The 15,091-nt window shown below is 41.6% G+C and overlaps 1 protein-coding gene across 1 annotated transcript in view; it reads left to right on the top strand.

Annotated features, from left to right (window-relative positions):
* Positions 1-10,647: 10,647 nt before the first annotated feature.
* Positions 10,648-15,091, top strand: part of ERG28 (ergosterol biosynthesis 28 homolog) — a 108,000-nt gene continuing 103,556 nt past the window's right edge. The window contains exon 1 of the mRNA XM_044073486.1: positions 10,648-10,791. The gene's annotated coding sequence lies outside the window, so the exon portion shown is untranslated. The remainder of the gene's footprint in view (positions 10,792-15,091) is intronic.

Here is a 15,091-nt window from a genome sequence, read left to right as displayed (position 1 = left end):
GAAACACATGCTGTAATGCCAGTATGTTGCTGATACCCACACACATACTGTGCTGATAGATGGCAGGGGTATGATGTGGGTGTTAGCGGTGAATAGTGATGGCAAAAGTGGATGTGCAGGGTCTGTACATAATGGTAGCCAATGTATGCGGTCCTGTGATGTGTTCCTCTGTTCATGTCTTTTAGGTGGGATGTACAGAAGACTGAACCTGCCGTTCCAATAAGCAGAAACTGCTGCAATCATCGATCCAGACCTCAGACTCCATCACCAGGTAGTGTTGGAAAGGAGCTGACAAAACCTGCAACAACACACTGCCCTGTGGGCCAACAGGACAGGAGCTATGAACAGGTCCAACACTGTGCCACAGACCTCATACACAATGCATGGCAAAGGACTGCAGCTATGGCCAGGGACTGTGCTGGCACAGGTGGAGGGCCTGATACTCAAGCATCACTCTCAGCCACTGAGGAGTTCCTTGCAAACCCACATGTGTTTATGCTGACAATAACTCTCCCCCACAACTCCATAGGTCCCTTTGGTGTGGCTGGGGAACATTAATGTAAAGCCTGTGAGTGTGGAACTGTCATGTTGTGGCTCACCTATACCGAAGGCATATTAAGGGCAGCCAGTTTGCCATGCACAGAACTGTTAAGCTTAGCCATATTGCAATATGTGCATGTTCACTTGTATTGGGGTTCACTGCAGTGCATCACACTGTTCATCACAGGAGCCTATTCGCAGGAGCTGTAACATACTGGCACGTACATTTGTGTACATGTAGCCACTGATCTGTACAGGGTACATTAGTAGTGTGTACACGGGTGCACTGTGTGTTAGCTGAAGGTCCATCACATACTCCCACTTCTCAAGTATCTCACAGGTGTACAGTAGTAGCAACATTAACTGGACGTAGCTGTACTGCATGTTGTTGAGGGCTGGGCTGGAGTGTGTCTGTTGTGGACCAATTGTTTGTCATGCATGGCATCAGTCAGAAGGTGTGGTCTATATAATGCCTTTGTGATACCTCACCCGTGTGTGTGTGTGTGTGTGTGTGTGTGTGTGTGTGTGTGTGTGTGTGTGTGTGTATCAGCAAACATAGTGCAGGATGTAATTTACTTATGTTATCTTCCCCTCACAGGTGAACATGGGGGTTGGGGTCTCTCCCACGCACAATGTGATGTCAGTGTCTCATCAGACTCTGATGATGATGGTGGCCATAGTGAGGCACAGGTGGGATTGTTGGTGGCTGAATCTGTACCATTAGTTGACATCCAACTTCCACCCACAATGTCCCCACACATGGTCAGTATGCCCACACATACACAGTCCCCAGCATCAACAGATATTGGACAGTCGGAGGGTGGTGGCATCAAACAGGGTAGTGTGGTGCCTATGGCATTTGTGGCTGTAGATACTAGCCATATCTGGTGAGGTCCCACACAGGCAGATTGACAGGGGTGCTCGAAGAAGTGCTGCTGCCCATCCAGCCCCTGTCAGAGGTATCACATCACGTGTCACCTGACACATGTTTCGGTCCATCATGGAGGCATAGGCATATTGTGAACGGTACACCAGCCAGATGTTCAGGATCATGGATGTAACACTTCCTGGCATGCATGACACCCTCCACGGCATTGGTGATGCCATACATCATTTCACTGATGTTGTGGATAGATGGTGGGTTGAGACATTGTCAGTCCTTAACCGTGCAATGTCTGTGCTTAAACATGTGGTGGGAGTAGGGCGTCAGACACATGGATGTAGGTCAGCAACAACATCAGCTGAGAGCCCACATTGCTGTGCAAATTCACATTCCTGTAGTGGCAGTACCACCGGCACTGCCGAAGGGAGGGTGCTGTCCACACCACAACATAACAGGCCATGGACATGTGGTCCTGGCCAGTCCTGTGAGGGACATGGACCCAGCAGACAGAGGTCAGAGTCAGGAAGTAGTACTGCATCTGGCCTTGGGCATGGTGGTGCCAGTGACACTCCTGGCAGTACCATTTCCCGTGTCTGTGGCCAGAGAGGGTGAACTGTACATCCAGCCATGTACGGTCCACAGCTGTCCAACATACCCTCGTGTAGAGCTAGCACATGGCTTGACTGTGTGCATGCATACACTCACACATCACTATTGCATGCAGGTCACCACCAGACACACACAGCTCATCTCTATGGCCCACATGAACACCAACCCTCCAGACAAATACACAATGTCGACTGTATGGCCCAGACTAGGTCTCTGGCAACCCCACACCACACCCTGTGCATGTGATGATAGCTGTGCCACATCCCTGTTATCCATACCATCGATGCAGGGACATACTAATATGTAACTGATGCACAGGGTGAATATAGTAAAGGTAATGGCAGTGTGTAGTGTACTACTTTTATGCCATGTAAGGTGCTGTCTGATGGCAACTGTCATGGGTACACATCGAAATGTATGTCCTTTGTGCCATGATGCTTTATTGCTGTTAGTACTGCTGAGTGACTGTTGTCTCACAGACCTTATTCTGTTTCTATTCCAGGTATCTGTGTGTGTATGTCATGGGAGCTGCTGCCATTACCAAAGCTGAGTATGGCAGAGTGGTAACACAGAGACCTTTACACTGCCAAGCTACGGCTGTATATGTGTAGGTTTATCTAGGTGTGTATGTGTGCAACAGTGTGTGAGGAACAATGGAGGCAGACAGCATAACCTTGCATGCACACCCCTTGACACAGCCAGCTAGCCTTCATACATGTCAACTTGGTGTTCCATAGGATCACAGTTTCATAGATACAAATATGGTTTCTAGAGTACTGGCCCTGGGTCCCTTACAAGCCTAGCCATTACTTTATCACCAACAGAATCATCAATCAGCACCTGTTGCCCCTGGTATTGCTGGACACAGGTTGAACCCCTGGGACAGATGTTTTTTTTTTCCCATCCACTCAACTTTGATGCAGTTGATGAGGGTATGCATGGTATTGTGTTTGACATGTTTGAGGAGTGTAGTCCTGACATAGGGCAGCCTCTGGGAGCCAAACCTGACTCTCCATCATGTGTTTTTGCTATCTCATATGCGATTCAGGCCTCTTGTGCCGGTAATGCTCACAGAGTTAAACTCTCATATATGGGGCAGCTGCTGATGGGCTGAACATAACATTGCCATCTAGGCATGCCACAGACACCTGTGGACAACCTGACTGATAACCAGTGGGGCAGTACTGATTACAGGCTGTCTGTGTGGAACAGGTGTTGAGGCCCATGGTTGACCTTTGTGGGTGTTAACATAGCCTTTACAGTTTCTACAGATGTCTACATAGGTGCATTGCAGACCAGCCATACTGCTAATGTATTGTTGTACTGACTGAGGACTATTCTGAGGTAATGTCCACCTTTTGTCTGGATGCAGTCTCTTTACCTATGTGGTGAACCACATACAAGCATTTTCTGACCACTGCCACTACTTGTTGCCTGAATGCAACATTGTTGGCATTCTGAGAATCCAAGGTGTGTCATCGCAGTCTGTGTGTTTATGGGGTTGGTCCTGATGTAAGAAATAGTGGGGCCATGTCCTTGCCATATGGTATGCTGACACTATTGTCTGCATTCAGCTTGAGGCCAGGACCTTGTCACTGTTCCATACCCACTGCATGGCCTATTGCAGTGTGTTAGCAGTTTGTGGCTCAATGACAGACTGCACACTACTTACAGTTGACACAGCCGTAGGCAGTACCTACATATGTGGGTGGTGGCAGCATTCATGCCTATATACATGTGGGTCACTGGGGGCAGCAGGTAATCACAGGGCCTTCACATGTCTACATATTGCACGCGCATAGGTGACACCGATTGTGGTTGCCACCTTATCAAATGTGAACTGTGGGACACGTGTTGTAGTAACGTGACAGTTAGCAGGATATACCATATCCATGGCAAGTGCAACACACAGGATTTCCTTTGGTTTGCTGCTATGACATCTTCTTTGTGTGACATTACCTTTAACTTACACTATTTGTCACAACATTAAGGTGCTTCTGATGTGCAATAACTGCTCTATGCAATTAGTAGACAACTTAATGAAATGTTTGTTGTCCTACACTCTGGGGACCTCTGTATTGTTTCAATTGTTGTCACAGGTCACACATTGCCAAACATGGACTGCAACCTGCAGGGTGGTGCAGATGGTGGCCATACCTCTGACCTGTACAGATGTCTACAGAATGTCCTGATCTTTACCACATATTTTTATTCCATTTATCATAACACTGTGGTTTTCTGGCAAATTCTGGAAAATCATGACAGACTAGCATTACAGATTAATGACAGATATTGTCATGTCACAACACATACCCTTTGGAAAGTGCATTCAAATGCACAACCTGTTCTGGTATCTACTTTCCAGGCATTTCACAGCAACATTTGAAGGTTGTGCTCAGTGTTTGGACTTTGCCCCACTTTTCCATATGGCTTTAGACAGATGTCTTTCTGTGAGTGGATGAGAGGTATGCTGGTGGCTGTAACACAGTTAGACTGCTGCAAGGGGATATACATACATACACACACACACTTATGACCTGCCCTTGTTGACAGTAGAATCTCTACCTGCCTAGTTGTACATATGATACTGTTATATATGTAACACAAGCACCACAGAGCTATTATAGTACTGCAGTGTCTGCCGCTACTATTCAGGTGAGTGAAAATTGCAGGGGCCGTTAGGATTGTCAATGTGGGGTTAACAGGCCCTTAACATCGTATAGCCATCTCAAACACACACACACACACACACTGCTGTATGGGGACATGCACTGAAACACACATGCAGACAGAGTTGACACTTTTCCGATCAGAACACCTATCTTGTTATGTACAATAAAAACTGACATTACTATTGCACGTGACACCATGCCTTTGTGTTAGACAATGTGTAACTGTGCTTTTAAAGTGGATGACATCTTTAGGGGTCCTGACTAGGTTGGTAATGTAGGAATTAACATGGTATAAAAGGCACACAAAATGGTATAACCATCACATACACACAGGCAAGACAGCCACAGGGGATATGCATACAGAAACACATACACTCACATAGTTGGCACTCATCAGATTAGAACACCTACCTATCTACTTGTATGTATTATAGTGCTACGTACATATCACATGCACCATAGAGATTATATGCCAGGGACATAACCCACAATCTCTTGCACCAATTAATCTTGGGAATGCCTTCATGAATGGAGGGATAAACCACCCAAAATAGGGACTGTTCTCACATATTGCTCTTACAAACCCAGACAAATGATATGGTAAAAGGTTTTGCATCAGCATGACATCTGAAGCTGACATGTTTGTCACTATTTGTGATGGCAACTGTCATGTATTTGCCAATGATTTGTCATAACACCCCATTGTTATAAGACATGTACCACATGTTGCAAACATCTGGACATTCTGCATATATTTGTACAGATGACTGGTAAGGCCTGTAGAGTTTAACATGGTGCATCTAAGGTGGATGACATCAGCAGGCCCTTTAAAGTAATACCATGGGGAGGGGGTCAACAGGCCTTAAATGGTATAATCAACACTGCCAACCGCAGAGGGTATGCTTTACACACAAACACATACACAGTAATACAGTTGGCTGTACTGAGATTTAAATCCCTACCTACCTAGTTGTATGTACTATAGTGCTGCCTACTTATCACATGCACCACAGAGCTTATATGCTTAGAAAGTGTCCAACAGTGGATCTAAGGTGGATAACATGAACAGGCCCTGTAAAATAATGCAATGGGGGGGTCACAAGAGTGGAACAAGCCTCACAATGGTATAACCACACACAAAAACACACTATCACAGTCGCCAGGATTGAGATGAGAACCCATACCTATCTAGTTTTCTGTACTATAGTGCTACGCAGTTACCGCATGTGCCACGGAGGTCATAGGGCTGAAGGGTGTCCAAAGGTGCTTCTATGGTGAATGACATCAGCAGACCTTGTAAAGTAGGGAAATGGGAAGTTTACTGGGTTGAAAATGTCTCAAAACGCTTTCACCTACAAACACATACATAGGGTCCAATGCTGAGATTAGAACCCCTACTTATCTAGTTACATGTATTATAGCACGATACACTTATTGCATGTGTCACAGAGATTACAGGGCTAAAGAGTGTCCAAAGGTACTTCTAAGATGACATCAACAGGCCTTGTAAAGTAGGGCAATGGGAAGTTTACTGGGTGGAAAAGGTGTCAAAATGATTTCACCTACAAAGACACACACACACACACACACACACACACACACACACACACACACACTTGCTAGTGCTGAGATTAGAACCCCTACCTATCTAGTTATTTACACTACAGTGCTACATACTTATTGCGTGCGTCACAGAGCTTAAAGTGTTAAAAAGTGTCCAAAGGTACTTCTAAGGTGAATGACATCAACAGGCCTTGTAAAGTAGGGCAATGGGAAGTTTACTGGGTGGAAAAGGCCTCAAAATGCTTTTAGTTACAAACACACACACAGTTGTCAGTGCTGAAATTAGAACACCTACCTATCTAATTATTTCCACTATAGTACTACACACTTATCACATCCACCACAGAGCTTATAGGGCTGAAGAGTGTCTAAAGATACTTCTAAGGTGAATGACATCAGCATGCCTTTTAAAATAGGGCAACTGGAAGTTTACTGGGTGGAAAAGGCCTCAAAATGCTTTCACCTACAAATGCCCACACACACAAGGTGGGTGATATGAGATTACAACACCTACCTCACTACTTTTACACAATGGTGCTCACCTTCATGCTGGCATGTGCCACTGGTTACAACCAGCATGACATCCAAAAACTGGTGGAGTACCCTGGATGCGGATGCCTGTGGGATCCCCATGATGTCCCCATTAGGTCTTTGGAAAGTACCTGTAGCTAGTATTCTTAAAGCTATACATACCTTTGTTTCCACTGGGATGGGTTCCCCTCTGTTGGCTCTGGGTCTGAGGTGAGGCTGGCAGAGCTTGGTGAGTTGCTGTAGTATGTCCCTGTCCACCCTGTGGCGCTCTATCTCCAGCTCATCTAGCCCCTGAAAGGTTACCCTGGGTCTGAACACTCTTCTCCTCCTCAGTCTGGGCTGGTTGTCAGCATCATCCTCATCACTGCCCTCAGCCTGTAGCACGTAGAGATGTAGCAAAGCAGAAGCAGCCCCTATCATTTTGTCAGTTAAAATTCCCAAGTGTGTACTCCAATGGTGCAGAGTGTGTGGGAAAATCAGATTGAAGGGTGTCTGCATACTTTATTCTGGTGTGCTGCAGATGCAGCTTGTGTGATTGGCTGACTATGATATATTCCACCTGCCAGCTACATTACTGAGAGGTTTGAATGGGCCACTGTGAGCGGCAGAGGGCTTATTAGTCATTTATAGTTGATTGTTTTTCTTAGCTATTTCCTTTTATTTTTTTTCCAATTTCCTCCACATCTAACTCCGGCGGCACTCCGCGCAAAACTGTGGAGCTAGTGTAAGTATTGCTGAGCAGAAAGGGCCCTCCCCTGTACATGAGCACGATCAGCTTTTCTTTAACCAGCTAAGCACAGCTTAGCGGCCTCAGATACACACTCCTGCTTAGCTGTGCTTAGTTGAGCACAAACAGGAGCCGCTGAGCTCCAATGTGCTTACAAAACCGTGACACACCCCCTTTTCATGTCAGCTGCCTCTTCTGCCTACACTACCATGTTGTAGATCTTACACAGTTGGGTACCTGCCAACATGGTGGCCCATTTTCCTATTCAATAATTGTAGCTCATTTACATACAGCTAATTATGTATACCCTAGTTACTGCACTACACCAGAGCCTATGTCCTTAGCAACCACTACAGCCTGCCATTGTATGACTGCCTACTGGCCAATATAATTGGAAACATGAATATAGCTTTATATCTCATATTTTACTATTTTAATTTTTATTATACGACCTATTATGTTTGCGTTGCTGTGCACCGCTTAAACATGACATATGTGTTTATTACTTTTAAATGTCAATGGCCATAGTTTTGGCCATTGGCATACCTATTGCACCTAATACATGCTTTTATTTGAGTTGTCACAGACCCTTTTTTTATTTTTACATTCTGATACACGGTTAGTAACTGCGTACATTTTTCCTGCAGACACAGCTCCTACACGGATGCCTGTCTGCTTCCTGGATTGCAAATTCACCTAATTTGCATGGTTTTCACCAGAAAATGAGGTGATTTGCATTATGAGATCGCCTCTGTGTCTGAATAGTGCTGGGAGACTTGTGCACACCCCCAGCCTTGTTTCTTGGATCGCTTGGCAGACATATTCCGTGTCCGAGCTTTAACACTATTCCTACAGGGAGAATAGCTTCATGTAGGCTTTATTGAATTACCCCCTCTGTCTTTTGTGTCTCTGTCGTGTGTAAGGAAGTCAGTGTGGGAGTCTCTGTTCAGCCTTGCTGTAGTGATGTCTTTGCCTTGTGTGTGTCTATGTCCTGTGTGTAGGAGTCAGTGTGGGTGTGTTTGTGTACCTCTGTGGGACTGGCTACCTTGATGTAGTACTGAGGCTTGTCATAATGTAATATTTCCATTTAATGTCAGTCAGTGTGTGCATGTATCTCTGTTAGTGGCTACCTTGCTGTGGTGCAGGGGCTTGTCATAAAGTAACACTGGTACTAAATGCCAGTCAGTGTGTGTACCTTGGCACTACGAGTCTTTGTAATAGTCTGAATGTAGCAACATTGTACAGTGATTGTTAAATGGTGCTGGGTAACCTTGACAGGGAAGGGGGCATGACGGCAACGTGGTCACACTTTACATTCTCCTGGGTAGGGCTTGCTGGGGGCCCCAAAAATGCTAGCACTGGCCCTGCTCAAGTTTACCTCAGAATGAGGAATGTTCCTCATTTTCAGAACTACAAAATTCTGGGTTTCTTGCAGCTCCACATTAATAGGATCCATAGCCAGCCTTAGGCATAGGCCAACTAGGCGGTTGCCTAGGGCGCCGCTGTAGCAGGGGCACTTTTCCAGTATTTATTTAGTGTAGGTCGACCAGGATAGGGGCACCAGATGGTGTGGTAGGGGGCACCATGAAGCTCTTTTGCCTAGGGAACCAGTTGACCTAAGGCCGCTCCTGATAGGATCTTTCACACATTTGGTGTTTTATATATATATATATATATATATATATATATATATATATATATATATATTTTTTTTTTTTTTTTAACTCATATCAATGGTAAATAACACTAAATCATATTAATTCATAAAAATAACTTTTTTAAAAGTATAAAGTAACACATTCTAACCATTCTGTGAGCTTCCTAGAAAAAGTTGTTAGTAAGCTGTTAATAAGTGTTCCAGATTTTGACATTTGTTCACTGTTAAACATACCTCCCAACTGTCCAGTTTTTCGCAGAATGTCCAGATGTTTGCCTTAATGAAGCACCCACGGATCTTTAAACATTCGCCCAGATTTTTGCCTCATATTTTAATCTGTTCCTCATACAATTTTAAGGTTTTCTGACAAATCTGTTGGGATTTAATTCACTAAATGACAGAGATTTAAATTTCAAACTTCATATCCTTCAGAAAACGCATGGCTAAACAAATCCTTTAGTCTAGTTTTTAAGTTTATAAAAAATGTTTAATGTTTGGCCCTATTTTTGGAAATTTGTGCCTCTAATATTCTTGGCTCTTTCACTAACGCTACAACTCCAGGAATGACAAACACATAGGGTTGCCACCTTTTTAAATGCCCAAAGTGGGACATTTTTGGTACAAACATCAGATTTTGCAGGCCAAAACATACTCACGGCCAGTACAAAGGACAGAACTTCCCTTTTTTTTGCCTAAATAAAAGGTTATTCTTGTAGCATTTTAGTTGCTTATTCTGTTTCTTATAACATTTAGGTGTTTCAGACACAGAATAACTGTTTTATGCAACTATCGCATAAAATATAGGAACCAATTCTGTCCTAAAATCTCAGGACAATTCCCATTTTTACACTTTTTTAGCAGGACACAACTGCCCAAAGAGGGACTGGCCCTCGCAAAGTGGGACAGGTGGTAACCCTACAAACACAGACGTATTATTTTCTGACATGGGGGTACGTTTGGCATAACGGTAAGGGTCTTCACGTAATAGACGTAAAATATTTAATTCTAACCTCAGGTTATTGAGATGAATTTGTAATAATCTCCAAACGGATTTTACCTAATATGAATGGCAGTACATTTTTTTTTTCATAAATGTGATTTTTCAAGGGCAGAGAAGTTTATTGTGGACCGTGTTAAACCTGTTTTTCGATGGGTGATATACGCCCTAACACAAATTCTGTAATGCTACTACTTTTCTTATTGAACGGTGCCATTAATTTAAAAGCTTTGCGTCACTTATAATTTTGGCTTCCTCCATTCCTGTAGAGCATTATGATCTCCATAACCACCACCACCCCACGCCAGTTGCTCGAAGATTGAACACTGCACTATAATCCCAAACAGAAAAAGCTGCCCCATAGCGCCGACCTACGTTCTAATAGCAAACGCCCCTACAAAGCCAGTGGAGTGATCAGGCACTCCTAGACACTCAGTGTTCCGTACAGCTGACAAGCTTTGCTGTCATGTGGCCTGAGTGAGTAGAGGCTCCACAATAATGTACACATCTCATGTTAGCGGACCAATCGCTGCAGGAAGAAGGCGGGGCTGAAGTCGCCAGGTGGAAGAGGACTGGAATTAGGGTCTACGGTGTACGTGAAGCAGCAAAAAGGTAGAGTTTTATTTTAGCTAGTTATGTGCTAGTACTAGGTTTGACATATTCAGTACGTAGTGCAATAGATTTAAATCCATGAGGTAATGTAATATTTTGGATTGCACTGGGGTATGGGGTAATAAAGACAGCATAGGGTGGCCGCTGTAGGGAGGGGGGTCACTTCCAATGAGCGCAGTTTGCAGTTGATGGTTTCCCTCGGTTTAGTTATTAAGAGTATCGCTTTGACATTAGTTACATAAACGTATTTATTTCACATTTGCATTCTTTAACTGTATTTGTCAGTGCAAATAGCACTCCGTTCTGCTTTGATTTGCCGTTAAACGTTTATCGATTGTTTTTTTTCTGTCCGCTTTCTTTTGACGATTAGCGCTGAGGAGGACAAATAATAACAACAAAAGACTATACAGGGTATTTATTTGGTTTTGACAGACCTGGCATTTGATTGTATTGAAATCTTCTAGCGAACATAGCTGAAAGGTATGAATGCTTCTAATGGGCTTAGCTGGTTTTGTCAACCGCTTGTACTACCTTGAACGACACTGTCAAAAATGCACAATTTAAGAGATCTGACGTTGCTCAAGGTTGGTTATATGAGTGATATTGCCAAGATGTCACTGGAAGAGCGGTTAAACTAGGGAAATAATGGTGCAGGTTTGCGCTTTTGGCAAGGGGGATCAGAGGAAAGTAACGGAATGAAATTTTGGAAGTAAAAGCTATAGAGAGATAGACAAAATTGCAAACACAAATAATTATTTCTGTATATATGTACGCACATAGTTATTTCTGTGTGTGTGTGTGTATATGTGTATATATATATATATATATATATATATATATATATGTGTGTGTGTGTGTGTGTGTGTGTGTTGCTGTGCACAAGTTGCTTTTTTACTTTTAGCTTAGTTTTTGACTTTTACTGTAATATCTCTCAACAGTTCATGTACTGTAATATGTTTCTTGATATTAATGTTATTGTGTGGAGCTTTTCTCCCCACCCTCCACTGAAAATGGGTTTTTTGACCCAGTGGACTTTCCCGGTTAACAGATATCAGTAAATAATAAATACATAAATTATGAGAGCTGGATCAATGACGAAAGGTTGCAGTGGTTTGGGGATGAGGAAGCAGTGCTCAGAAAGTGACTGTCCTGTGAAGAGGGAGAAGTGGTAACCATAGAATAGCAGAGAAGGGGAACTGGATATGACAAGTTTTGTGTAGCTGCACAGTTTCAGTAGGAAGTGACCTTCAGCTTCAGTGGGACTGCAGAATATGATTCCTAAAGTACAACACCACAAAAACAACTCCAACACTTCCAAAAATAAATTGTACCACTCAGTTCCAAAATTTAGCAACGAAAATAACAGCCAAACTTGTGGAAAGATTTTGAGTTTTATTACAATTTTGGTACCTCGGCCTTCGCCTTCAATGGAATAACTTACAATCTGATATACAAGTCTTTATATACCACTTACAAAAATTAGATAATTATATAATTAATCAATCAATCAATAGAGTATTTATCCTAATAAATAACATATAAATGAATAAATAAATAAATAATTCATACACATTCCACCTTGATTCATTTTTCATTTTTAACATTCAAATTTCCAAATTCATGCCATTTGGAAAAAGAGTATTAAAATTAATAATATATCTAGATTCCAAATTTAATAATCTTTTTAGAAAATTATTGTCAGACTCCATTGACCCATAAGGTTTAGCTACAACACTAAAAATTAAATCCTTAACTGCACCCCCATGTTCTTTATGGAAGTGACTAGCTACCGGGCTATCTAATCTTGAATTTCTAACATCCCCCAGATGTTCTAAAATTCTTGTTTTAACCTTACGTTTTGTCTGTCCTACATACCATTTTGGTACTGGACAGTTACACCCGATAACATAAACAACCCCAAAAGAATTACAATCAAAATAATCCCTGGCATTATATAAAAAAACATTAATTCTAGTCCCATCTAGGTTCCTAATCTTATTACATACCTTACATCTTCCACAAGCATGGGCACCTGCATTTGCTACCTTAACCCTATTTTTCTTACTTCTTACTAATTCTTTTAAATTTTGAAACCTCCCAAAAGAAAAGGTCAATTTCCTTGGAATAATGTCCTTTAAGCCATCATCATTCATAATGATAGGCCACAATGCCAATACTGTACTTCTAAAAATATGGGAAAATACTGAAAATCTGGAAACAAAAAATATTTGGTCCCTATCATCCATTTCCTTTTCATCCTTGCCCCTCTTGTTTCCTCCATTGTTTTTATGTTCCCTATTCCAAGAACTGAATTCATTATGCCTTAAGCCCAATTCTCTTTCCACCTTTAATCTAGCAAAATTTACACTTTCATCAGAATAACCCCTAGCACAAAGCTTCTGATACACTTGATCAAATTCCAACATAATATTATTCATCTCAGAGGTATTACATGCAATACGTTTGAATTCCCCGAAAGGTAAAGAATCAATAAGGTGAACACTATGCATACTAGATGCATGTAGAAAATTATTAACTGCTGTGGATTTGTGAAAAGGCTTATGTTGAATCTTGCCATTCAACCCCACATAAAATTCTATATCCAAATACTGAATATTATTGCCACCTATAATAAAAGTAAAATCTAAACCACATGGGTTCATCTTAAGGCCAGACACAAAATCTTCAAATTCCCTGGGATCTCCTTTACACAAAAACAAGAGGTCATCTATAAATCTCTTATATTTAACCACTCTGGTTTGAAAAAAATCTTTTGAATAAACAAACAGATTTTCAAAATATCCCATAAAAATAATGGCATAAGAGGAGCAAAGCAGGCACCCATTGCCGTACCTTCTTTCTGCAAAAAAATGTTTTTAGCAAACTCAAAGTAATTATGAGTAAGACAAAATTCTAAAAGGTTAATGATGTAAGAAGTTCTTGGACCCTCACCCAGCAGTTTACCCACTGCTTCCGGCCCCATTTAATATTAATACTTGTATACAAAGACTTAACATCCATGCTCACCCAGTAAAAATTGTTCTCCCAAGTGAGTTCCTTAAAGGAATCACATACTTCCTTAGTATTTTTAACATGTGAGGGTATCCTTGAAAGATATACCTCCAATACCGAGTGCAAAAACAAGCCAACATTATGTAAAAAAGCATATCTTCCTGAAACAATCGGACGTCCTGGTGGATTTTTCAAATCCTTATGTACCTTTGGCAAAATAAAAAATCTAGCATCCCTTGGCTTTTTAATGAACAATTTCTTAACATCCATAGATGTAAAAAAACCCAAGCGTTCACCTCTTTCCAAAACCTCAAATAAAGCATCATTAAACTCTCCTATCGGGTTAGAAGGCAAGCAAACATAAGTATTTGTATCAGATAAAATATCTAAGACTATAGAATTGTATTTCTCCTTGGGAAAAATTACCACCTTTGTCAGATTCCATAATGACATATTTCTCACAATTCTCCCTCAATTCACAAAAAGCTTGCCATTCTACCCTTGACAAATTGTATTCCACTAAATGTTTTTTAAAAAATGCAAAATCCTTCATTAATTGCTTGCTTAAGGTTTTTTCAAAAACATTAATACTATTGTTCAATCTTGGTGGAACAAATTCACTTACATATGGTACTTTAGGAACATTAAACTTTCCATAACCTGTATGAAATTCAAAATTACCATCAGAAAACATATCAGTTTCCTCCTCCTGGTAAATGTCTAAAAATTCATTTTCATAAATAGACATATCCAGTAATGAATTTTCAAAAACAGAAATGTCCTTCAATACCATTGCTTAATTTGCATCAATTTTAGACACACTTTCCTTGTTAGCAAAATATACTTTGAGATGCAATTTCATACAAAACTCTCTGACCTCCAGAATAACATCGGCCAGAGAGGGCACATGTGTAGGAACAAACTTCGTCCGTTTGTATAATACTTTTTTCATTGTGTCAGTAATATTTAAATCAGACAAATTAATAATATTTAAATTCTCACCTGTATCTAACAAATGCTCGTCTAAAACGAATGCAAACCCACCATCATCACCAAATAAATGTCCACAATCAACAATTCCTCGTCCTACTGGTAAAAAATCAATTCCTCTTTCTTTTGGCTTGAAAACGCCGATTGTGACCTTTTCTTTGAGTTGGGCTCTGCTTGTCGGTGATTATAGTCTCTTTAGAACTATTGGAACCCGATGAGACCTCCAAATTTGACTCCTCAAAGGAAACACTTTTCCTTCCCGCCGAACTCATCTCCACCGATGAACCGGAAGTGTCCC

The sequence above is a fragment of the Protopterus annectens genome, chromosome 6.part0 (genome assembly GCF_019279795.1).
Source record: "Protopterus annectens isolate FY-2018-M chromosome 6.part0, PAN1.0, whole genome shotgun sequence".
Taxonomy (NCBI): domain Eukaryota; kingdom Metazoa; phylum Chordata; order Ceratodontiformes; family Protopteridae; genus Protopterus; species Protopterus annectens.
This window is presented reverse-complemented; position numbering and strand designations above follow the sequence as displayed.